The sequence below is a fragment of the Pteronotus mesoamericanus genome, unplaced genomic scaffold (genome assembly GCF_021234165.1).
Source record: "Pteronotus mesoamericanus isolate MK-2021 breed Mesoamerican mustached bat unplaced genomic scaffold, CSHL_Meso_final scaffold_21, whole genome shotgun sequence".
NCBI lineage: Eukaryota > Metazoa > Chordata > Mammalia > Chiroptera > Mormoopidae > Pteronotus > Pteronotus mesoamericanus.
In genome coordinates this window covers 11,429,049-11,454,096 of record NW_026555310.1, presented here as the reverse complement: position 1 = coordinate 11,454,096, position 25,048 = coordinate 11,429,049, and the positions used below count along the sequence as shown (strand labels likewise).

Sequence of the window (25,048 nt, the reverse complement as noted above, 5' to 3'; positions counted from 1 at the left end):
AATTATTCATAAAATTTATTTTACCATTGTTAGTTTAATAAGGTTATCTCCTTCATGTCTTTTTTTACATGAATAAAAGGAAGCAGGTTTTTTTTATTTCCTATTGCAAAAACCTGGTGAAAACGCTTCATTTTCTCTAGTGTACATTGTAGCTGTATTGTTATATTTGGGATTGCCAAAGTTAATACTTTCAAGTTAGTGACATTTGGGCTATGATAATAGAATTTTGAGTCACTGCCATTCACCAAATCAGTGTTTTGAAATTTTAACTAGTTGAGATAGTATTATTTAGTGTTACTGAATATGCTTAGGATATTTTATCAATGGAGTTATCTCCAATGTATTAGAAATTTGGAAGATGTATTTGACTCCACTATTCTTTTGGGAAAATTCTGTTCATTCTAGATTATATGATTGGGTGTGCTCTCTTTCTGATAGTTTATGTAAACTATCTTGATGGAAACTCTTTTCCTTTATTAAACTCTGAATAAAGTTTTAGATCTTCATGCATTATCTGTTTTAAAAAAGTTGAATTTTGAATAATTTATTCTAGGATAGGGGTAAACAGTATAGAAGAGCCAATAGTTTTCTGTTTTGGAAGAAAAGAACTCACATTTGTAAATTAGCTGAATAGGCACTTTGAGGAAGACAGAAGAGATGCTTTGGCTGAAAAACTGCGGTTTTTATCGGAAGAGGCCCCTCGTAGCGCACTTCTGTCCTTCCAGTTGCGTAGCCAAAAAAAGAAAGGCCCGCTTTCTCTGATGCTATCCAGGTTGTCTTGACAGTTTGCCCAGGGGGACCATTTATATTGCAGTTTTTAATGTTAGAATTTTTCTATTCCTACTTGTATTTGTGCAGTATAATTAAAAGGGCAACATAATTTAAACAAAAAGATTGTCTTTTTTTCCTGTCTTTTCTCTAAAGCCTTTTGGTTTTTCCATTTAACAGGATTTCAATTTCCATTTAACTGCCTGCGTTTGATACTATTAGAAAAGCCGTTGGAACTGAATACAATTAGCACATACATACACACAGCAGAAACACATACTAGGGATTTAGAACATAATTTATTTTAGCTAGGTAACAATGTTATGTTTGCTTTATTAATGTTGCATTAAAAAAGAGGAGGGATAATCTGTCTTTTATATTGTGACATAGCACTTCTCTTAAAAATGTATTGGTTTTATTAATGTAGAGAGATAATAGTATCAAGAATGTGGCTGACAAATGAAGTGCATCTAGACATCTATCTAATGCTGTTACTAATATATGTCCAAAATAACCTCATTGAAATGATATAAGATAAAATCAAAGATATCAACCATGAAAATCTAAATTATGATTTATAACTAGCTGTCACAATAGTATTATTTCACCTTGATGTGTATATATTAGCAAATAATGAGAGGTTGAAATTTGCCTCTTTGATAGAATTTATCAATGTAGATTTTATGCCAGAGTATACTGGTAATATGCATATTTTTGTTATAGTTCTAAAATAGAGTCATGTGACAACATTTGCTGTTAAAAAATATGTTAGATGATATGTATATTCCTGGAATATTGTCTTAAATAGCATGAAATATTTTGGAAGGGAGATTATTAGAAATAAATCTCACATATTTAGTCATTCCATGATACTGTAAGCTTTTTAAAGTAAATAGATATTTGTGTAACTTTATTTAATATATACATATTTAAATGAGTAGCATGTTTGTACTTGTGCATATGTGTATAAAAGATCCAGATATACCAATTAAAGTTAGAAATATTTGATGCTTGTCAGTTATTTTAGCTCCTCTGCCACTGTGCTACCAATTTTACACATTTTATAGTAATAGGAAACTGATAAGAAATATATTAATTAATTTAAAATATGCAGAAGGAGAAAAACAGTTTTAAAATAGAGTAATGTCTTTTCCATTTCTTGTGCTCAATAATTTGTTTTGTATGCATTAGAATTTAAAATGGCCATGCTGATTTAAACCTGGTGCAACAAATTAATTTGTTAGCAGTATAAAGTGCACCAATAGTTCATATATTATGAAACTACTCATATGACCTACCTGCCACAGTCTGACACATTACTTAGTGCTTTGAATTCAGTGATATGTGACTGAAATAAAAAAGAAACTATTAGTTCATTTTTTATTACAATCAAGATATGCTAAAAATATTTTGGCAAGTTAATTGCTTATAGCACACATTACCACAGGTTCTGAATTGTTCTTATTAAATAAAAAATTTTCTTAAATCATTCAGTTGAAGGAGAAAGTAGATATGTTATTAAAGATGTGGTTCTATTGATTAAAGAGATTTTGCTAATTCTAATGAAAATACGAGATATAATAATTTTGTCAAAGTTTAACAAAAGCTAACAGCTCCCAAAATAATATTTTAAACATGCTGCATTCTACTGAAATGTATCAAATAAATGCAAGAATTATAAAAGAAAAAAATCATAGTCACTAAGTATAGCTATGTCATATTTCTCACATAATACAAGGCAAATTCAATCTTGGAGTCAATTCCATTAGCAACCATGTTTATCACTTTCCAGATATTTACACATTCATTAAAATAGTTAGGTGTGTAGCTTCAGAAAAGAAATCAGTTGTGATATTTGAGTTACACCATTAGGTGCTAAAGTATCACTGGAGACTGAACAGGCAGAAGATAATTTCCAAGGCATTTTGAAACATCACAGAAGTTTACTTAGAACAGGAATTCACCAGAGTGTACATCCAAATAAAAGCCGTTTTTCACCACTTCCAGACTCAAAAAGAACCACAGAAGATCCTTGATACTATCAGAGGCTTAGGTCCAATTCTCTAAGAGGGCAACACCATTACTGTGGTTACCATCGTATGAGATGCCTGAGGGGCAGGTGGGAGGGAGTGGAGAATCAAAGTTCACTGCTGCTGTCATAACCCTGTCTCTATTACCATTTCCGTGATGCCGATAGCAGGCCATGCAATCATAACCCCAGAGTGGGAAAGTGAATAGAAGGGTGGATAGTCATCCATGGGTCTCAGTTCACACTTTCTTCTCCTTGCCCCTCCCCCAGCTCCTAGCCAAGGCTGTGTGGCAGGAGAGTCCAAGCTTCTCTCAGCTTCTGGAGACCAGGGAATGAGGGTGGAGGTCTGTGCAGTCTATGACAAGACCAGTTTGGAGCAGAAAGCAGGCTTTTTATTGGTGTATATATTAAAATCTCTTCTGTTTATTTAGCTTGAAGTCATGATGAAATGTAGCACACAAGGGCTTTTCATTTATTTTAGAAATAGTTCCCACACTGAACAATGTCAGGGTAGCACTTTCTAGAAAGTAGTAGCAGGAAGAACTTTACAAATGTAATGTCTCAACAAAAATATCTTAACTACTTCACACTGCCAACTACACTTCTTTTTTCTTCTGGAAGCTTCTATCTTCCACATTTTATGTCATTACTCTCTGCATTGCTATAGTAAAAATCTTTGCTGGTTATCAAGTTTATTTGCCTAAGGCTCTGTACAGTTCCTTTACAGCTGTTAACACTAAAAATTTAAATAGATTGGAGCTGAACATTCAGGAATGCTGTTGAAGCAGATCTACAATGTGTTTTGTCTGTATGTGCCTGATGCACAGTAGACCTTACTACCTCACAGAGCAGCCGTGCCAATTTGTGTGTACATAAAAAACATTTACAAGTTTTGTAGATCGCTTGTAAGTCTGGTGGGCCATTCATTTTTTGACAAATTGCTGTTTAATTCAAACACATCACTGAACTCTTTTTAAAAAAAATCATCATTTTACATTTTAAAAGTGTACTTTAGCTATTCAAACAACATTGACTGATTGAAAGACTTAAGGAAGAACTAAAAGCAATCGTGTTAATGCAAGTAAAGAATCACATTGTAATGAGATTTATAATCATGGTTAAATGTTACTTAAATTGACTGTAGTTTTAACATCATGATATAGTTATCATTATATAATTGCATATGTAATGTGCTTTGAAAATTACTGTGGTGTAGTGGGAAGAGCATGAAGACTGAAATTGAGGAGAGCTGGCTGAAGTTCATCTTCTGCCTCTTGAGACTGTGTGGCCTTGAGCAAGCCAGCTGTGCCTCAGTTTCTGTTCACAGTTACTGTGTACACGAAGCGCTGGCACAGGGCAGGTTCTTCGAACCCACCATTGTGAGCCTGCTGTGTCCCCTCCAGCTTATGCAAGTAGATGGTTCTCTGGAGCACTGAGACAAGAGAGAGGTGGGTGTTTTCCTTCCTTGGCGGGGCCAGGTCACCTTCTCCCAGCTTTCAATGATTCCCATTTCCATAGATACTGCAGTTTGGATGAGCAAGTGTAGGAAGTTTTAAGTCGTACAATTTTCACATATTCATATGGACAGTTGGGTTCAAAAAGGGCTGTGGGGGAAAACTTTATACACTCATGATTTAACTTAGTTACTCAACAAGTATTTACTAATTTCCTGTCGGTGCCAGTTGGCATACTTTGTGCTATGAAGGACCAGTAAGATCCATCGTCTGCCCTCAGGTAATTCATAGTGTAGAGGTGCTGATTTCTGCCCATGGGGCAAATAGGCTATTGCTTCTTCAGTTGTTTCAAACATAAATGGGCATCACCATCTTGTCTTAGTGGAATGACACTACAGGTTTAACCTAGTTTTCTTGTTCTCCAAGCAGTAATTCAATTCTTTTTGAGAAATCGGGACAGGTTAGTTTATAAAATAGTAGAATCTGTGGATGTAAGACAGCATCATAGTTTCAGGAAGGGGCGCAGACTTTGAACTTGGGCCTTGGCCTTGAGTGTGTAGTGGGTTATCTCTCAAAGTTTTCTCAACTTCTGTTATTTTCAGGAGTTTTGTTTGTCTGTAACTACATGTGCAACAATAGCTAGTTCCTAGATTTTCCATCTTGATATTCATAGTGTTCTCCCACTCCACTGAATTTCCATTGTTAATAAATACAATTTTATTTTAGTTTACAAAAGAGTCTGGAAAGGTGTTTACACCATTGAGTTTTATTGTGTTAAGCACCATTTTACTTATTTTTATTTATAAGAGATGAACTTTGTTTGTCTTTTTGAGCGCTAAACTTCTGAGAAAGGACACGGGGCCACGCATCTGCTTGTGCAGGTTATGCACCGCACAACTGCAGGTGGCATTTCTGGCAGAGGCTCGGGCTGTAGTTCCTACTCTCCGCATTGTTCTGTGCTACAAAATCACATCAGAATACTTATAACATTATTTTATTTTATTTATGTGACATTTTATTCAAGTATAATTACATACAGCATTATATTAGTTTCAGGTGTAGAACATAATGATTTGGAACTTGTATATATTGTGAAATGATCACCACAATAAGTCTCTTTTTACAGAATTTATTTTCTCATGATTAGAAGTTTTAAGATCTACTCTCTTAGCAACTTTCAAATACGCAGTACAGTATTACTAACTATAGCCACCATGCTGTACACGACAACCCATGATTTGTTTTTTACTGAAGTTTGCGCCTTTTGACACCCTGCACCCACTTCACTCAACCCCCCACCCCCTGCCTCCGTCAACCACCAATCTGTTCTCTGTATCTATGAGCTTGTTTTTGTTATTTGTTTGTTTTATTTTGTTCAATTCCACATCTAAGTGAGAAAATACATTATTTTCTTTCTCTGTCAAGACTTCTTTGACTTAACATAATGCCCTCAAGGTCCATTCATGTTGTTGCATATGCCAAGATTTCATTCTTCTTTGTGGTTGGATAATACTCCATTGTGTATATATAACACATTTTCTTTCTTTAGTCATCTGCTGATGCACATTTGGGTTATCTCCATGTCTTGGCTATTATAAATAATGCAGCAATGAAGATAAGGGTACATATATCTTTTTAAGTTAGTATTTTTGTTTTCTTTGAATATATAACCAGAAATGGAATTGCTAGATAATATAGTCATTCTGTTTTTAATTTTCAGAGGGAACTCCATATTGTTTTCCATAGAGATTATACCAATTTACATTCTCACCAAGAATTCACAAGTGTTCCCTTTTCTCCATCCTGTCCAACATTTATTATGTTTTCCCCTTTTTGATAATTGCCATTCTAACAGGTATGAAATGATATTTCACTGTGGTTTTGATTTGCATTTCCCTGATAGTGATTTTGAGCTTCTTTTCATGTACCTGTTGGCCATCTATATATCTTCTCTGGAAAAATATGTATTCGGGTCCTCTGCCCATTTTTTAACTGGATTGTGTGCTTTTTGGCTATTGAGTTGTATGATTTCTTTATATTTTGAGTATTAGTCGCTAATCAGATATATGGCTTGAAAGTATTTTCTACCTATACATTTTGTTGATGTTTTCCTTGCTGTGCAGAAGCTTTTGGCTTAATACAGTCCCAATTTTATTCTGTTGCTTTTGGATGGAATGTTCTGCAGATGCCTGTTAAGTCCATCTAGACTTATTTGTTGTTTAAGGCTGATGTTTTCTTACTGATTTTCTGTCTGGATGATCTATCCATTTATGTAAGTAGGGTACTAAGTCCCCTACTATTATTTTATTGCTCCCTATTACCCCTTTTATGTCTGTAAATGTTTGCTTTATATATTTACATACACCTATGTTGGATGCACAGATATTTACAAATGTTATATCCTCTTGTAAGATTGGCCACTTTATCATTATGCATTGCCTCAGCTTTCTTTTGGTTTAAATTTGCATGGAATATTTCTTTCCATCCCCTCATTTTCAGTCTGTGTGTGGCCTTATGTCTGAAGTGAGTCTTTTGTGGGCAGTATGTAAATGGGCCTTGTTTTAATTTTTTAAATCTGTTCAGCCACTTTATGTTCTTTGAGTAGAACATAACTGAAAACTGAATGAAAACTGAGTGTTTTCACTTTTAAAGTAATTATTGATTGGTGTACACTTATTGTCATTTTTTAAAATTGTTTTCTCACTGTTTCGTAATTTGTCTGCTTCTTTCCTCTTTTCTTGCTCTCTTCCATTGTGGTTTGATTGTTTTATTTAGTGGCATGTTTAAATTCCTTTCTCATTATCTTTTTTGTAACTACTACAGATTTTGCTTTGTGGTTACCATGAGGCTTACATATAACAGTTGTTTTAAATTTATAGCAATTCAACTCTGAACACATTCTAAAGCTCTATATTTTTACTCTCCCCCACATCGTTTTATGTTTTTGATGTCAAATTTTATATCTTATGTTTTTATCCCTTAACTAATAATTGTAGGTACAATTATTTTTACTATATTTATCTTTAAACCTTCATATTAGTTTTATAAGTGATTATCCGTTACTATATATTTATCTTACTAGTGAGATTTACACTTTCATATGTTTCCTTATTCCTAATTAGCATCCTTTCTTTTCAGCTCAAGGAAGTCCCTTAAACATTTCTTGTATGGCTAACTTAGTGGCAATGAACTCTTTTCTGAAAAACTATTTCTCCAATTCTGAATGATAATTTTGCCAGGTGAAGTACTCTTGGTTGGAATGTATTGTTTTGTTATGTTTTGTGTTTTCAGCACATTGGCTATATCATGTCACTCCCTATAGGCTGCACGGTTTTTGCTAAAGAATCTATCCATGGTCTTATGGAGATTCCCTAATACATAACCAGTTGTTTCTTTCTCTTTGCTTCTGAAATTCTATCCTTGTCCTTAGCTTTCCAGATTGTACTTATAATGTGTCTTGGTGTAGGTCTCTTTGGCGCCATCGTTTTTGGAACTTTCTGGGCTTCCTGGATCTGGATGCTTATTTCTTTCCCTGAGTTAGGAAAGTTTTCATCATTATTTCTTCATACAAACTTCCTGTCATTTTCTCTTTTCCTTCTGTGAATTTTATAATGCAAATCTTAGTTTGTATTATATTTTCCCATAAGTCCCATAAACTATTTTCACTTTTTTTGTTTTTGCTACTTTGATTGGCTGAGTTATTCTGCCATATCTACAAGTTCACTGGTCCTTTCCTTTGCTCCATCTAATCTGCTGTTGAACACCCCTACAACTTTTTTTCAGTTCAGTTTATTATATTCTTCAGCTTTGCCATTCTGTTTCTTGTAACTTATGTTTGTTATCTTCTCATATTTTCTCTTTGTGGAAGTTTTAATTGTGGTCATCCATTCTTCTCCCAAGTTTGGTGAGCATACTTATGACCGTTACTTTGAACTCTTTATTGAATAAATTATTTATTTCTGATTTTTTTTAATTTAAATTTTTTAAACTGATTTTATCGAGAGAGGAAGGAAGAGAGAGAAAGAGAAAAATACTGGCTTGTTGTCCCCCTTATTTGTGCATTCACTGGCTGATTTTTGTGTGTGCCCTGACCGGGGGGTGATTGAAATCACAACCTTGCTCTAACCGATGAGCTACGCAGCCAGGGCTTGTCTCTATTTCATTGTTTGTTTGTTTTAAGAGGTATTATCTTGCTTATTTTTTTATTTGGGACAAAGTCCTTTATTAATTTTTGTGTTTGTTTCCTGCTTTAGATGAAAGAGCCACTTTTCCCAGTTTTGAAAGGTTGGCTTAGTATATGAGATGAAATCTGTCATTCAACCCTGCCCAAGCTCTTAGTTGTCACTAAAACATTTGTGACTCCAAGCATCCTATTTTATTTTTAATACAGGATGTGCCAAGGCCTGTGAGTATCCCAGAGCCTAGGGTGGAATCTTAGTATCTCAGTCAGTACCTGGATTCAGGCTGATTGGAAGCCAGATCCTCAGGTAGCAGCTTTTAAGACATTCAAATATATACAGTCCTCTGGGACAGCTGTGTAAGTCCTGGCCACCAGAGCCAGGTGAGCTATAAAGGTTTTCCCTGGGTAGCAGTTGTGAAATCCAGGTGAGTGTCTAAATTCCTTTTTGGGAGATGCTGCAGAGCTTTAGCGAGGCAGAGGGAGAGCACAAAGAACAAATTTCTGGCCCGTGTTCCCTGAGAGCACTCCCTTAGCTTCCATATTTTTTAAAGTAATCTTTATTATATTTTTCCCCATTACCATTTAGTCCATTTATCCCTTCTCTCCCCCCCCCCTGCTGTTGTCCATGAGTGCTTTTGCCTTTTTGCTCAGTCTCTCCAGGGACTAACCTCCCCCCACCCCCCAGCTGTCAGCCTGCCCTCCAGCTATGAGTCTGTCTCTGATTCACTTGTTCATTCAGTTTGGTCATTAGATTCCACATATGAATGAAATCATGTGGTATTTGTCTTTCTCTGACTGGCTTATTTCACTTAATATAATATTCCCTAGGTCCATCCATGCTGTCACATAGGATAAAATTTTTTTTTTGATGGCCAAGTAGTACTCCGTTGTGTAAATGCCCCATAGTTGTTTTATCCACTCATCTACTGATGGACACTTCAGCTCCCTTCGCCTCTAGATGTGTCCCTAACCTGAGGCCTGCCCCTAAGGCTGAACCTTCAGGACAAGCAAGTCGGCCTCTTTCATAGAAGGGCCGGGGTATGTTTCAGATGGCTCTCTGTGTACAGCCCTGGTGGTGGTAACCTGCCAAGAACTGTCACTCCAATTGTTACAGGCCCAGAGGACCCAGAAACACAAGCCTCTTGGCCACCGGCATCCCCTGCAAAAGCAGCCACCAAAACCAGGGCACCAGATGTAAAAACTGGGGTACCAACACATGTGCCTTCCATTCTGAGAGATGCTGTGCTCTGGAGAACTGAGAGGGAGAACGGAAAGGTCGTACCTGCCCTCCAATGTCTCAGGAAAGGTTTACCATCAGCCCCTACATATGTGTTGAATTAGAAGCCTGCCCCTCAGGCTGCAGCTATGATGATAAGCTAATAGGCTTCTTTCACAGGAAGACTGAACTCCTGGGTCTGTTGCCTCCTCTGTGCCCTGGGTGTGGTGGCTGTTTAGGAACTTGTTCTCCACTGGTTTTGCAGAACCTGAAGCAGATGCCCCTCGGGCCATTAGAACCAGGCAATGGACAGGTATTCTCTGGCAGTAGCCACTAAAATCAGAACACCAGGCAAGGGTAAAAGCTCCTTTCTGGAGGACACTGGGGAGCTAGAGCAAGGCTGAGGGGGAGGCTGAGATTGCATCCTCTGGCCTCTGTTCCCCGAGAGCCCTTCCAGAGGCCTCTAGAAGTGTGCGGAGCGAGAAGGCTCCTTGCCCCTCAGGCCACAGCTCCTGGACAAGCCGTCAGGCCTCTTGCTCAGGAAGACTACAGACCTGTTTCTGTCCACTCTCCATGCAGTGCCCTGAGGGTGGCCGTCCGCTAAGAACTATCTCTTGGATTGTTACAGTCCTGTGGGACCCGGGAACACAAGCCTGCCTGGCCTCCAGAGCCGAGCAATCAAGGGGCGTATCCCGCATAGCAGTTCCAAAAATCGAGTCACCAGATGTAAAATCAGGGCACCAGATGTGTGTAAACATTCTCCTCCAGGAGATAGTGGTGCTCTGGACTGAGGCAGAGGGAGAGTGCAAAGATGTCACCCTCTGGGTGCCAAAAAAAGGAAAACATTTTAAAAGAATAAAGAAGAAGAAAAGGAAAAGAAAAAAGAGAAAGATGGGGTTTCTCAGCTTCCACAGGCAGAAGGAGAGTGCGGAGGATGGCGTCTACCTGCGGAAGCATAAAGATGACACCACCAGAAGTGAAACAGGCTGTGCCTACCAACTGTAGTGAGGCAGAGAGGGAGCAGGGGGATGGCACCATTGCCCCCGTGCCTGGACAGTATCCCAGCAGGCCCTGCCCCTCACACCAACACTTCAAAAGTAGTCAATGTGTCTCTTTCACTTAAAATCGGAGCACTTTTCACAGGGCTGCCTCTGTGCTAGGACCTGGGCAGGCGAGTCTGCTCGTGAGCCCTTTAGGAGCTGTTTCTCAGTTTGCGGAGCCCTTTGGGTTTCAAGAATATGATCCTTTTTGGTCTTCAAAGCCAGATGGTGTGGGGGCTGGTCTCCCAGGTGCCAGTTTTAGTAGTTGGGGTGCCCAAGGTAGAGAACAAACCCTTTGCTGCTCAGGGAGGCGGCCAGAGATTTGAGCTCTTGATGGTGAGTCACCGTGCCAGGGATGGGGTTTATGGCAAAAAATGCGTCTGGGCTTTCCCTACCAACCTCTGTGTCATTCCCCTTTCATTTCCTGATGTGAAGGGGTCACTCTGCCATTTCTGGGTGCTGTGGCGGGGGGGGTTGTTTCTTTGTTTTTCCAGAGGAAATTGTTTCATATGTAAGTATAGATTTGGTGTGTCTGTAGGAGGAGGTGAGTTCAGGCCCTTCCTAAACTGACATCTTGAAGTAGAATCTCCCTATAAAATATTAATTGAGATTTATTTTAAAGTGAGCTCCAGAGCTGATTTTCAGGAAAACTTCAAAATAGGCAGTGTCTTACTATCTCTTCCTCTTTTTTTTTTTTGCTTCAATAATCATAGCTGCCTGGTATTCTTCTTTTTCATTTGCTTATTTCTCTACAGCATTTGTCTTTAGGAAAGAATGTCTTTAAAGTCTTATACAAGTAGATATTTGAATAATAAGTTTGCCCCACTCTGGCCTATCTGAACTTTACCTGGAGATAATGCCTGAACGATTCCCAAGCTTTTATCATTTTCACCTTGACTAGCACAGTAGCTTCTGGAGTAAACTTTCCCTCCACTCAGTCTCAACCATTTGCAACTAGGCTTGCCTACCACTTTCAGGGTTGTCTTTTATTTATTTATTTTTCCTTTGCTTAAGGCCCTTCGCTAACATTACACTGTCCTCAGGATACAATCTAAATTTATTAAAGAAGTAAAAATGGACCTTTGAAACCTTTTTCTTTTTCTTTTTCTTCAATTTTCTCTTTCAGACCCTAGACTGTAGTAACATGAAACCCCTCCCCTTGCTTATCACCATGCCTTTCTGCCTTTATTCCCTCTTTTCTTTTTACCTTGTGTTCTGACCCTGCTCTCACCCCCACATCTATTCTCGAACTGGCATGTTTCTGAGTATCCTCAAAAATCCTCCACTCCCAGATACCCTTCAGATCTACCAAGGGCATGATCCTCTTATCTCTGTTGCCAGGAGACTTTTATATCTCTCACTTTCACTGTACTTTTCATATGCTGTGGTGAGTATTTATTCTTTGATGTTCTTCTCCCGCCACAAATGTATAGGTTTCTTAAAAGTGGTTTAGGATTACATTGAACTTGATAGCTCCGCCACCCTTCCTGCTCTTACAGTCGTGTGTTGCAAATTACAGCCATTCTGTTAACTTTCTCTGATGGAGTACAGGAATGTATAGACCTTGAGCTCAGAATTTTAGGCATTATGATGTAAATGAAAGAGTTTTTGAGGTGCCAGTTGGGCAGTCCTTGAAGGCCATCCCTGTTATATCCTAGTCCTTCTCTTTGCATCTTTATCACAAGGAAAGACTTACTGTTTAAGTTTCAAAATCTGTGCAATCTAGTGATAATAGGTTGAAACAATTGTATTTCTCTACATTGTTTCTTCTAGCCTGTAAGAAAAAACTCATCTATAATACAATGTTTCAAATTCTGTTTATATAAATTCTCAAATTGGATCTGAAGATGTGTGTTTGCCCTCACCCTGATATATATTTTTTGTTATTGAACTTGAATACTTGTAAAACTGCCTAAAATCACATGCTGGTCTGCAAAGCAGATTTGTGGAAAATGGCACTGGACCGAACATGGAATTGAACAAAAACATGATCAACCGCAGAGGAACAGAAGAGATGAAAGATGTTTTCAATGGTTCCAAGTTTTATAAGTGGTTTGGTGATGAGACAGAGTTAGAAGCTTCCTAGAGCACTAAGGAGCAGTCGGGAAAACTCTTTGAAGTTCTCATCAGGAGAGCTGCTTGGAATAATTAACAGTAGCCCCAGCTGGGAGACTTTCTGAGAAGTTTAAGGAAAAACTCATAAAGTTTGTTGCTTGGAGCTCTTTACAGCAAGTTTAAGAAAGTTGCCCTTTGGTAGAATACCTGCCATTATATTTTTAGTAGATTATAGTGTGATACTACAGATAGGAATAGAAACTTCTCCATTAATTTCTAAAATGTTGTTCTTTCCACTTCCTGTGAAAGTATCACAAAGCTGGAATGGGCAGCTGAAATGTGGGTGGATTTGGTGCCTGATCATCTCAACCCTGTGAATTATCCTGGTCACATCACAGTCCAGTGGCTTTATGGACAGTGCCTTTCAGCTTCCCTCTGTTTTAGTGGTTAACAGTGTTCTTGAGAAGGCGCTTATCGCCCTGATCGGTGTGGCTCACTTGGTTGACCATCATCCCACAAAGCTAAAGGTCACTGGTTTAATTCCAGGCCAGGGCACAGGCCTGGGCTGCAGGTCGGTCCCCCGTGAGGGCCTGTGCAAGAGGCAACTGATTGTCAATGTTTCTTTCCTTCTCTTTCTCCCTCTCTTCTCTTCTCTCTGAAAATAAATAAATCTTTCTAAAAAAAAGAAGCTTATCACTCCTTTTATAATCAGTATCTTGGGTGATTCTATATTATCTTCACATAAAAAAAATGCCCCAAAGAATAGACATTATTCATTATCTGTTTTAACAATTCCATATTGCTGTAAAGGTATAAGAGTAAGTCTCCAACTCATAAGATTAAATAAGCAATTGACTGTGCTGCTCACTTTATAGGGAAATAGTTATCTTTTTATATTATAATTAGGATAAAACCCAGCACAGAATAGCTAGAAAAATATATTACATTAAAATACATTTTAAGGTATTTTTATGTAAAATTAGGTCATTTGATATTTTACCCACATAATATATCCCATTTAAGTAAAGGGAACAATGAATTTACCATATGAAATAATATTCAGAAAAGAAATCATTGATTAATATAAATGTTAGTCATATCAAACAATCCATTTTCCATTCTCTGTTTCTATGGATTTGACGTGTTTTTGTCCCTTATATAAGTACACCATGCAGGATTTGTCTTTCTCTGGCTTCTTTCACTTAGCAGTATAGCACTCTCCAGGTTCACCCACGCTGTCCCGAATGGCAGGGTTTTCTTTTCCATGGCTGAATGATATTTCATTGTATGTATGTGCTGCATCATCCCTTATCCAGTCACTCGTTGATGGACACTTAGATTGTTTCCATGTCTTGGCTATTGGGAATAGTACTGCAATGAACATGGGAGTTCAGATAGCTCTTTGATATCCTATTTTAATTTCTTTGGATATGCACCCAGAAATGGGTTGCTGGATCATATGGTAGTTCCATTTTTAATTTTTTGAGGAATGTCCATATTGTTTTCCATAGTGGCTGCAGCAATTTACCAGCTCCATGAATGGCGCCCAAAGGTTCCCTTTTCTCCGCATCCTCAGCAACATTTGTTATCTCTTATATTCTTGGTGATAGTCATTCTAACAGGTGTAAGATGATATCTCATCGTGGTTTTGAGTTGCACTTCCCTGATGACTAATGATGTTGAGAGTTCTTGGGTCTATGCCCTTAACCATCACCTAATACTACCTATTGTTGAGTTATATATATAGGTGATTCAAGGTAGATAATGCATGAAGTTAAGATCTTGACGAAATTAATGGAAGTCATTTTATGTTTGGCTAAGGCGGGGTCAGTGATCATTTTTGAGCAGGGGGATGACATGGGTAAAGCAATGATTAAAAGAAATGAAAAATGAGATGTATAAATAGGTTGAAAAGTGAAAGAACTTGAGACTCTTTAGTACAATAATAGTGCTCTAGCAATTCTTGTATACATCTTTTGGTGAATATATGCAGGCATCTCTGTCTCTCTCACACACCTGCAGGAGTACATTTGTACTTTGTAGAGTTATAGGATGTGCATATGTGCATTCTCTGCTTCAGTGATTACTGCCAAACACATTTGTTAAAAAGTTGTAACAATTTGCATCCTTACCAGTAGTGTCAGAGTTCCAATTTACTGCACATACACACAAAGATGTGGTTTTGTTTCTTTTTAAAAATTTAAACCATCTAGTAGAGTGATGTATGCACACTTTCTTGCTATCTAATGAAGTTAAACAAGTTTGCATGTTTACTGGCCATTTCAGTGTCCTTTCTGGGAAGTATCTGTTTATGCCATGGTGGCCACAGAAGTCCTACCCTACCTTTTTCTGCACTGCCTGACACACAGTGGCACTCAGTTGTTTGATGAATGAATTAATGCCCACAAGGTTATAAAAATAAAGCAAAGGTAGCATTGCTGTTAAAACTATGCTTTTAATATAAAATAATATTGAATGTCAACTGTAATTTGAAAATAAAATTAAAAAACTTTATACCTTGCATATGTGAGGCATGCAATAAATACATACTAAATGGATGAAAAAAAAGCTTTCCTAAGTTTCTTTTATACATATTATCTATCACAAAGTGATTATGCCCTTCCTACCTCACTCAGCTTTTTCTAGAAGAAGTAATGTTTTGTTTCTTTTGACATTAGCACACTTGATCATCTTGGCATACGATTTTTAATGATACTGTTTTTGTAGAGCTGGTCTTATGCTGTGTATGTATCCCTTCACAATTCTTTGTTATAGTGTCAAAAAGATTAATATGATCCCCAAACAAATATTTTTAGTCTAGATATTCTGTTACAAACCCTTTTACCAGACTGAATGTGTGGGTGTCATTTTTTCAGAAGCATAATTCTTTCCAACAGATAAGAATGATCAAAGAAAAATTCCCTTTTTTTCCTTTCTTGAGCTTTTATTTAGAAGAGATTTCCTTTTATATGACAGAACTTTATAATGCATATCTCCTTTTAGAGAGGCATAATTTTTCTTTGGTCCACATTAGAAATCCAGTAATGTCAGATCCTACTGGTTCAGAATTAGGTCACTGAGGCATACTAAGGCAGGTCTCAGATGAAAGTAAATTCCCAGGCACACACATGGTGAGATAGTGCCTTAAAGCTGAAAGAATTGTTTGGCTGAAAGTTGTTACATAAGCAAACAATTGAAAAATGATTTCCAAATAGACGTAAAAATAAATGCTGAATGCTCTAGCAATATATTACATAATTAAATAATATTTTATAATGTGGAACCATGTGGTATGGAATAAATTATTGAACTGTAATTTGTACACATGTGTCTGATACAGAGAGAACTCATAAGCTGTATCTCAACATATAATATAAATTATGTACCAAATGGCTGTTTACTTTCATTATAATAATGGAACAATAATTTATTTAAAGGCCAATAATAACTCTAATATTTATGGCCTCCTTATTGTGTGTAAACACTATGCTAAAAGCTATATGAAATATATTAGTACAATTAAAGAATACCATGAATAACAACTTAAACTTGATAAGGATCAATTTTATTATAATCAACTTGTTTATGTCCAAGGAGAAAATGTGGGTTGGTTTTTCTGGAGCAGTAATAACTGTGAACGGACATGTCATGGAGCCTTATGGAGGTGATGGTGCCGACTCTTTAAGCCAGGAAATAAAGTTCAAGTTAATTATAGTATTAACCTAATTTACTGCTTACTAAAAAATGAAGGAAATGCAGTGATCATTCTGTCTTTCTTGTAGTATTTAGAGTTTGTAATAACTTTATTGTTAAAAGACACAAATGTTAAAATGTTACAAAACATTTAGTGGAACAAGTTACAGATAGGTTTATTCTTTTTTAAAAAAAATATTTTTATTAAATTTATTGGGATTACATTGGTTAATAAAATCACATGGGTTTCGCGTGCACGATTTTATAATTCATCATCTGTTTATTGTATCGTGTGTTCACCTCTCAAAGTCAAGTCTCCTTCATCACTATTTAGCCCCCACTGACCTTCTTTTACCTGCTCCCACCCCCTTTTCCCTCTAGTTATCACCATACTATTGTCTGTGCCTATGAGTTGTTTTGTTTTGCTTAATTTTTTCACCTATTTCACCCAGCCCCCAGCTGTCAGTCTGTTTTCTGTATCTTTGAGTCTGTTTCTATTTTTATTTTTTTTCATTAGATTCCTCATATGAGTGAAGTCATATTGTATTGTCTTTCTCTGACTGCCTAATTTAGATGATACCATGCTTTTGCAAATGCTAAGAGTTCTTTGTGTGTGTGTGTGTGTGTGTGTGTGTGTGTGTGTGTGTGTGTGTGTGTTTAACTGCTGAGTAGTGTTCCACCGGGTAAATTTACCATAGCGTTTTATTCACTCTTCTAATGATGGGAACTTGGGTTGCTTTCAATTCTTGGCTGTTGTAAATAGCTCTGCAATGAACATAGGGGTGGTTGTATACTTTTGTCTCAGTGTTTCGAGTTTCTTTGGATATAATCCCAGAAGTAAGATTGGTGGGTCAGTCATAAGGCAATTTCATTTTTTAGCTCTTTGAGGAAACTCCATACTATTTTCCACAGTGGCTGCACCAATCTACATTCTTACCAACAGTGCGTGAGGATTCCCTTTTCTCCAGATCCTCACCAACACTTGCTGTGTTGATTTATTGATGATAGCCATTCTGACAGATATGAGGTAATAACTCACTGTGGCTTTAATATGAATTTCTCTGATCATTAGTGACATGGACATCTTTTCATATGTCTACTGGCCATCTGTATACCCTTTTTGGAGAAGTTGCTATTCAGGCCCTTTGCCCATTTTTTAATTGGATTCTTTGGGGGTTTTGGTGTTGAGTTCTTTATAAATTTTGGATATTAACTGTTATCAGTTGCATCATTGGCAAATATGTCCTCCCATTGTTACTGGCATAAAAGCAGACATATAGATCAATGGAACTACTGGAGTAGAGAGCCCAGAAATAAACTCACACCTTTATGGTAAATTAATATTTGACAAATGAGGCAAGAAAATACAATGGGATAAAGACAGTCTATTCGGTAAATGGTGTCAGGAAAATTGGGCAGATAAACACAAAGAAATGAAACTAAACCACTTCTTTACACCATACACAAGAAAAACTCAAAATGAATTAAAGACAAGAAAGTCCTAGAGAAAATATAGGCAGTAAAATCTCAGACATTTCTTGTAGCAATATTTTTTTCTCATCTATTTCCTCGAGCAATGGAGGCAAAAGAAAATTAAACAAATGGGGCTACATCAGACTAAAAAGTTTTTGCACAGCAAAGGAAACCATCCACAAAAGGAAAAGACAGGTTCATTCTTAGTTCTGAATATTCTGTCTTTTGCCAGTTTTAAGCTTTATGAACATTAATCTGGTGTCCACAATTTCCTACATTCCAGTTGTTTCCTCTGGGATCCAATGGTTAAATCCAAGGATTCATAATGTATTAGAAATGTCTAACCTGCTAAAAGCAGAGGTCTTTAAGTGTAAGCTTTACAATAAAGCCTTGACTATTTGGTTGAAGGGAACATTTTAAATCCAAGTCTAGGTATAACTTGAAGAAGGTTTTCTGCTTTGAGAGTATGGTTCCCAAAGTTTACTATTCCTGATGTCTTTCCATATGAAACTTTTTAGGTAAGGCAATCTCCTTCTCAACCTGTGTAGCCTCATGACTTTTTGCTAAGAAGTTTGCACTGCACGTGTCAGTAATATTTGTTTGCATCACTTTAGGGATTTAGCTTCTAATCTTTGTCACTTATTTAACTGATAGCAGCTGGCAAAACTTCACCTTTTAGAATGATCACAACCTGTGTTTGCTTTCATCATCTTTTACCACATTCAGATTAATTCTGATATGGGGGTGGCTTTGTAATATAAACAACTTAAGAGAATAGATGAAATTTTTTGTTTAATAAAAGTCTGAACCTCAGATCTGTAGGAAACATGCTCTGTAGGCCTTTTTACTATAAAAAAATTCAGTAGCAAGATGCTTATTGTTTATTTTCTGGAGAAGAGGCCATATTAAGGAAAGAAAGTGAAGGTGGTTAATTTTTACAAATATTTTTTCTTCTTGTTTGTGGGTTTTAATGTTAAAATGAATTTTTTTTCTAAACATTTTACATGTACAAGATAATGAATTGTTTTACCTTCATTTTTTCATGCCCTAGGAGTTTAAAGTGTGCAGAGGAAGTTTCATGAGGTTAAGAAGGTGTGCAAACCTAGTGACCTCTCTTGAGTATTTGTGCACGCAGGCATGTGCATGCGTGTTTCCTCTCCCTTTGCCAAATCAGGAAGTAACGTGTCAGCACTTTGATTTAAATAAAGATAGTTTTTTTTATCCTTATTTTGGAAAGAGCTCCTGGGATACAAATGTGTAACTAAGTTAATGAACCATGAGGAGGGGTTTATTTTAGGTGAAAATGAGCTAAAAAAAAAAAAAAAGCAACAGTTGCTTTGTTAGGTTTCTAAGAAAAAAGTTTTAGGTGTTGCTTGAGGAAATAACAGGAATGAGGTGAGGGTGGTTTTCATTTGGGGGATTGAGGACGTCCTTTTGAAGAGCGATATTTGTAGCATAACTTGAAACATGAACAGGTGTGAGTTAGGCAAAGATTTGGGGATATTATTTTTTAAACAGACAAGTGATTAGGTACAAAAGCTCTGAGGTAGGAAAAATCAGTATATTACAGGAACTGAAAAAAAGCCGGTAGGAGAAGGGTGATCAGAAAGGGTTGGAGCATTTGAAGAAGCTAATTCATTCAATATCTTACAAGCAGAGTGACCATGCATCTGGGTTGCCCTTGGCAACCTTGTTGGTCTGGCAACATGATTAATAATGGCCCTGCTACTATTAAAAGTGCTCCAATTTAATGTTAAATTATATGGTTACCCTATTTATAAATCAGGGTTTTTTTAATCCTAAGAAAAATAGAAATACATTAAAACATTTAAACAGTGAAGAGACAATATCAGATTAGTATTTTAAGAAAACTGTGGCTAAAAAGTTGTTAAGTAGATTTGAAGAATCATGATAGAGATGGGGAGACCATTTAGACAGCAGCCAGTTGTTCGTATTCCAGATGGCAGGCTGGATCAGGGGTTTAGCAGTGGTGACAAAGAAAATTTATGACCTCAACATGTATTTTAAGAGCAGACTCAGGATGACCATAAACAACAGGCACCACCACTGGTCTAATCAAATAGCACTGCCTTTCTTCATTTCGGTAAATTCACAAAGGCATGCACTACCCACATTAAAATTACATTTTAAGTGACTTTCTGATTACATATAAGAGGCTCTGTTTTATCAGCATCCTGTCTCCTGATTAACCTGTGGCAAGCTTTTGGAAAGTATTGTTTTCCGTAGTTGATCTAGGAAAACAGCATACAGCATTGATTTGGGGCCTAGGCTTGGCAGTCAAAAGGCCTGGGTTGGAATTTCAGCATTGCTACCTTCTGGTTACAGTATGGGGTAATCGCTGACCTTCTTTGGGTCCCCATCTCTAAAATGAGCCTAACAGTGCCCCCTCATAAAGTTGTTATCAAGATTAAACAACTTAGTATTTTTAAAAAGCTTGAATAAGTTCCTAACACATAATAGTCCCTGTATAAATTTTGTTAAATAATTAAAAATGGGTTACTATGTGTTTTATAGTTTGATAAGAGGGTTAGTGGGATAATTAATGATCTAAATATCTTATATAACATTGATTATGTATATTATCTATCAATAACTTATTAGTCCCTTAAATATAAATAATAAATAGTCATCACAACTTGACTAGAATTCTGGCTGGAAACAACAGGGAAAAGAATAAAGATATGGTTATATTTTGTAAAGAAAAAATATTTGTAGGCTTAATAATGTTGTAGGGTTATTTCTTCAGTCTATTAGAGTATGGTTTTCTACTTCAAGCTAAAATGAGATCTATATTTAGAGAATGTTAGTTGAAAGCCATTTCAGGTGACTTTTTCTCTTCTTTCTTTTTTTACACATTCCTTTATGTCAGAGATGTAGAAATCAGGGCTTAGAAAATTAAGTGACTTGACTGCTTGAAAGAGTGTCTGAAAAGCTTTAAGTATTTAAAGAAGAGTTTTATAGTTGGTAAAGTCTAATACTTCCATTTTCTAGATGGTTCTCAGTACTTTAAAAAGTTGTGAAATGTATTTGTAAAATTAAAAGAGGCTCATGGCCGATATATGTGTTTTTCTAGGATGTAAAAAGCAGCCCTTAAACACAGCTGGTTGCAAACACAGTAGACCGTGATATGGAGAAAGATGGCCTTGCCTCCCTGACCAAGATATTTCCCTTAACACCTATTACCTGGTTTGAATTTTCCCCAGTAGCAATGCATTTCAAGTCCAGAGGATTTCTCAGCGTGAAAGAATCCCTTAGTAAAATGAAAATTGCATAGTGGGCAGTCTCAGTCTAAAACTGTATTATCTAAGGGCTTGGAGAAGTTTTGAAAATTCTAGTATAGATATTATTATGTAAAATTCTTGAGGAACTTGTTATACAAATGCAGAGTCTAGAGCCTGACCCCAAACCTACCACCTAAATAATCTCTGAGCTATAGACACCTCAGATCTTTTACTTTTCTCTATTTATCTCTCTTAAGATGCCCTGTATCTGTGTCACAAGCTCATGTTAGACTTCTGTATGCCAGAGTTTGAGAACCATTCAGGCCAGCAGTTAATTCATGAAGATTAGGGAAAAGACACCTATGAGTGCACAAAGGGCTTACATTGCCTGCTTGATGGTGCTGTTTGCATAGTTTTTAAATATCACATTTATTACCACCAGTGATATTTAGAGAGTTTGTAATAAACACAAACTATAGTCTTATTTCTACTCCTAGAATAGTAAAGCAAGTTATATCACCAGTTTTATTTGCATTCTGGCTATTAGTCCAAAGGCTCTCTGGCAGATAGTCATTGGAGTCTCAACGGATTGTCATACTGTTAATATAAATATGTTAGGGAATTTTTTACAGGCACTTATTATATTCATTTGAAGTATAACTTGTATACTTTTCACCTTAGGCGAAGACTATTTAGAGTTATCATTATGCCTCTCAGGCTAATTTTTTTCCCTACTGTTTTCCCACACATTCTCCCATAATAGTCTTACACAATACTTTGTCTACAACTTGCCTTCTTTGAACAAGTTTCATAAACGTTCAAAGCCTCTATTTGTTTCCCTCTCACTGAATTTAACACCATGCCCTCCTAAATTTCATGTTGTTTTGAGGATTCAGTGTGATAATTTACATGAAAGCATTTTGTAATTGTAAAGCACTATAGAAATGTAAACCACTATTCCTGGTGTAGAACCTGAAAATTCTTGTTATTCCTGTGGTCCCGCCGCATCATCGTTTCTCCAATCTTTTCTCTGTCTCAGAACTGTGCTCTCAATTATACTAGCTAACAAACATATCAGGATAATGATGACCTCATAAAGTGAGTTTGGAAGTGTTCCCTCCTCTTCTATTTTTTGGAAGAGTTTGAAAAGGATTGGTATTAACTCTTCTTTGAATGTTTGGTAGAATTCATCAGTGAAACCATCTGGTGTTGAACTTTTGTTTGTTGGAAGGGTTTTGATTACTGATTCAATCTCCTTGCTAGTAATCAGTCTGTTCAGATTTTCTGTTTCTTCAGGATTCAGTCTTACTAGATTTTATGTTTTTAAGAATTTATCTATTTCTTCTAGGTTGTCAATTTTGTTGGTATAACAAATTTATTATTTTAAATAAAATTCCATTTCTGGTATTAACTGGCAAGATCCATTTCTGTAGGCCAAATACAGGTTAATTAGGCACAACTAATAATTATCAAGCATCTAGTATATTGTAAAATATTATGCTGGACATTATAGGAGAAATATGAGAAATTAAAATTTAGCTCTTGATGACTGTTAGAGATTTTTTTAAAGAGAAAAGGAGAAGAAATACAAACCACCATAATGTAAGATACTGTGTAATCAATGCCATTAATGAGATCAAAAGTGCTGATGATGGGGCTGGTTTTTACAGGAAAAAGTGAAAGATGTAATTTAAAGGACTCACAGATGATTCCAACCAGACTATGAAAGATGGATTTCAGAAGCTTGTTATCAGATAGAGGTTTACTTGAATGCCTGGTAGAAGTCATTTTCTAAGTATTTTTGGCTGTAAAATTTTGAGATTTGAAGCCAGAAAAAACTGAGTATATTTTTATGCATTATATTTTATTATTAAAAAAATGCATTTCACTAGACCTGAAAACTTGCATATTCAGATCAGTAAATTTATGTTCTACCTTCCATTGGGTATTTCTATAGTAGGTAATAATTGACTAATTATTCTGGGCCTGTTGGTCTCATCTGCTTAATTTATAATTCATCTCAGAGCACAGAACCAGATATGTGTCATCTGTTTTGTTTTGTTTTTTAAATATAAAATCATGAAGCATTAACTTTTTAAAAAAATCAATGAGTTAGTGAGTTAGCTGCCTTAGTAATATTCATAGTATATGTTTTGCATAATAGAGCCCTGTTTATATAAAACTTCATATTTATTTGTCTCATGATGAAATCAACTCTCCAATATCATAACCTTTCCCAACAAATAGGCTAATTTCTGTTTCTTCCCTGTGATGAATGATCCTTTCCATTTCCTTTCTCATACACCTGGGCAAAACCTGTAGTTTTGAAGCTGATTTAAGTAGCAGATGATACAAAGGTGTTGCTCAAAGTTGGTACTGTGCCCCAGCTTTCAGTTTAAACTCAAGTGACTCCTGTAGTGGAGGCCATTCACCCACATCAGAGCAATCCAACGAATCACTTCCTGTCTTTGTTTAAAGCGCACAGAGTTCACAAAGCCTCTCGGGCAGGGCTGGCTTCATGGACGTACACCTGTCCGGTTGCCCCTCGGAGCGCCCCATGCTTGTTTTAATACTTAATAGTCTTGGAACAAGGAGCCCCCACATTGTCATCCAAGTCTTTTATCCCTTACTATGGTGGCATCTCAAAGCATGATGAAAGTGCCAAACAAGTGTGTCATTTTTTTAGCATGAAAAGAAGAATAGCAGGTTTTTAGAGGTCGAATCAAGTGGAATACCAAATTTTCTCTAGCACATTCTAATGAAAAGAAAATCGTTTACATTTGAAATATACAGATTTTTTTGAAAATCAGTTCAATGAGTCCTTCGGACAGCCTGAAGAAATTATTCCCTGCGTAAAGAGACCTTTTTCTCAGTCCTACTTCAGTGACCCCTCTTCAGGTTTTTTCGTTTGCTTGCTTCTCTGTCACAACAAGCAGATACCACCCATCCGAGGCATCCTCAGCGTGGGCTGCCAGAAGCACAGACAATGCTGCATATGGAGTTTCCCAGTTTGCAGGTTTCCTCTCTGTGCCAACACCTTTCTACATCCCGTTCTTAACTTCTGTGAAGAAATAGTGGAGACACCAGCTTATTCACATAAACATCCCACAGAGCACCGCCTTCCAGTCCAGATGGAAAAGGGCCTGGGCAAGTCAAATAGCAAAGAGATGAAACACTGTGTGAAAAAGAATTCAGTCTTCAAATAAAAACTTTTGATAAGGGCAATTTTTTAAAAAGCTGCTGCCATATCTTTCAACAATTCAGTTTACTTCTCTGGCATAATGAACTATTTAAAGGATTAAGTCAATTTTATTAAAAAAACAAACAATCTTACTTTTGTCTGAATTGTAGGGATAATTAAAGCAAAAGCCTATTTTCCTTTTACGTGTTGTATGAATCTGTAGGGCGCTCCTAGTTCATTGCTTCATTTAATTTCCACTTCGATGGACAACTCTCCCCTTAGCTAGAAGGTAGGATAAAGTAGATGAGACATTTAAAGGGAAATATTTTCTAAGAGAATTTAAAACAATGCCAAAGGCTGAAGAACAGGTATACTATTTCAGATCCGATCACTAATTCTGAAAATGTTAAATATTCATTCTGTAGTATAAATCTGCATTCAGGTGCATTTAAGAGTATTTTTAAAGCACTAGAAAACTGTTTACAATGCAATGATCTGATAATAGGCTTGGAAAAACTGACCCACTCTGTATGGAGTGTTATGTTCTTTCAGTAACAGTAGCTGGAAGCAGAAAGTGACTCCTGAAGCAGGACTCTCAATCCAGTTGTAGCTACTGAAATAAAATAATGTAAAATAAATTTACAGTTGTCATTACCTATAGCTCATTTCCAGCAAATAGAAGTTGAAGTATGTTCAAATATTTCCATCCACTGCTCT

General features: G+C 36.5%; 1 protein-coding gene across 2 annotated transcripts in view; it reads left to right on the top strand.

Moving 5' to 3' along the window:
- The window catches only part of PDZRN4 (PDZ domain containing ring finger 4), a 321,554-nt gene that overhangs the window by 5,314 nt on the left and 291,192 nt on the right, over window positions 1-25,048 (top strand). The window lies entirely within an intron of this gene.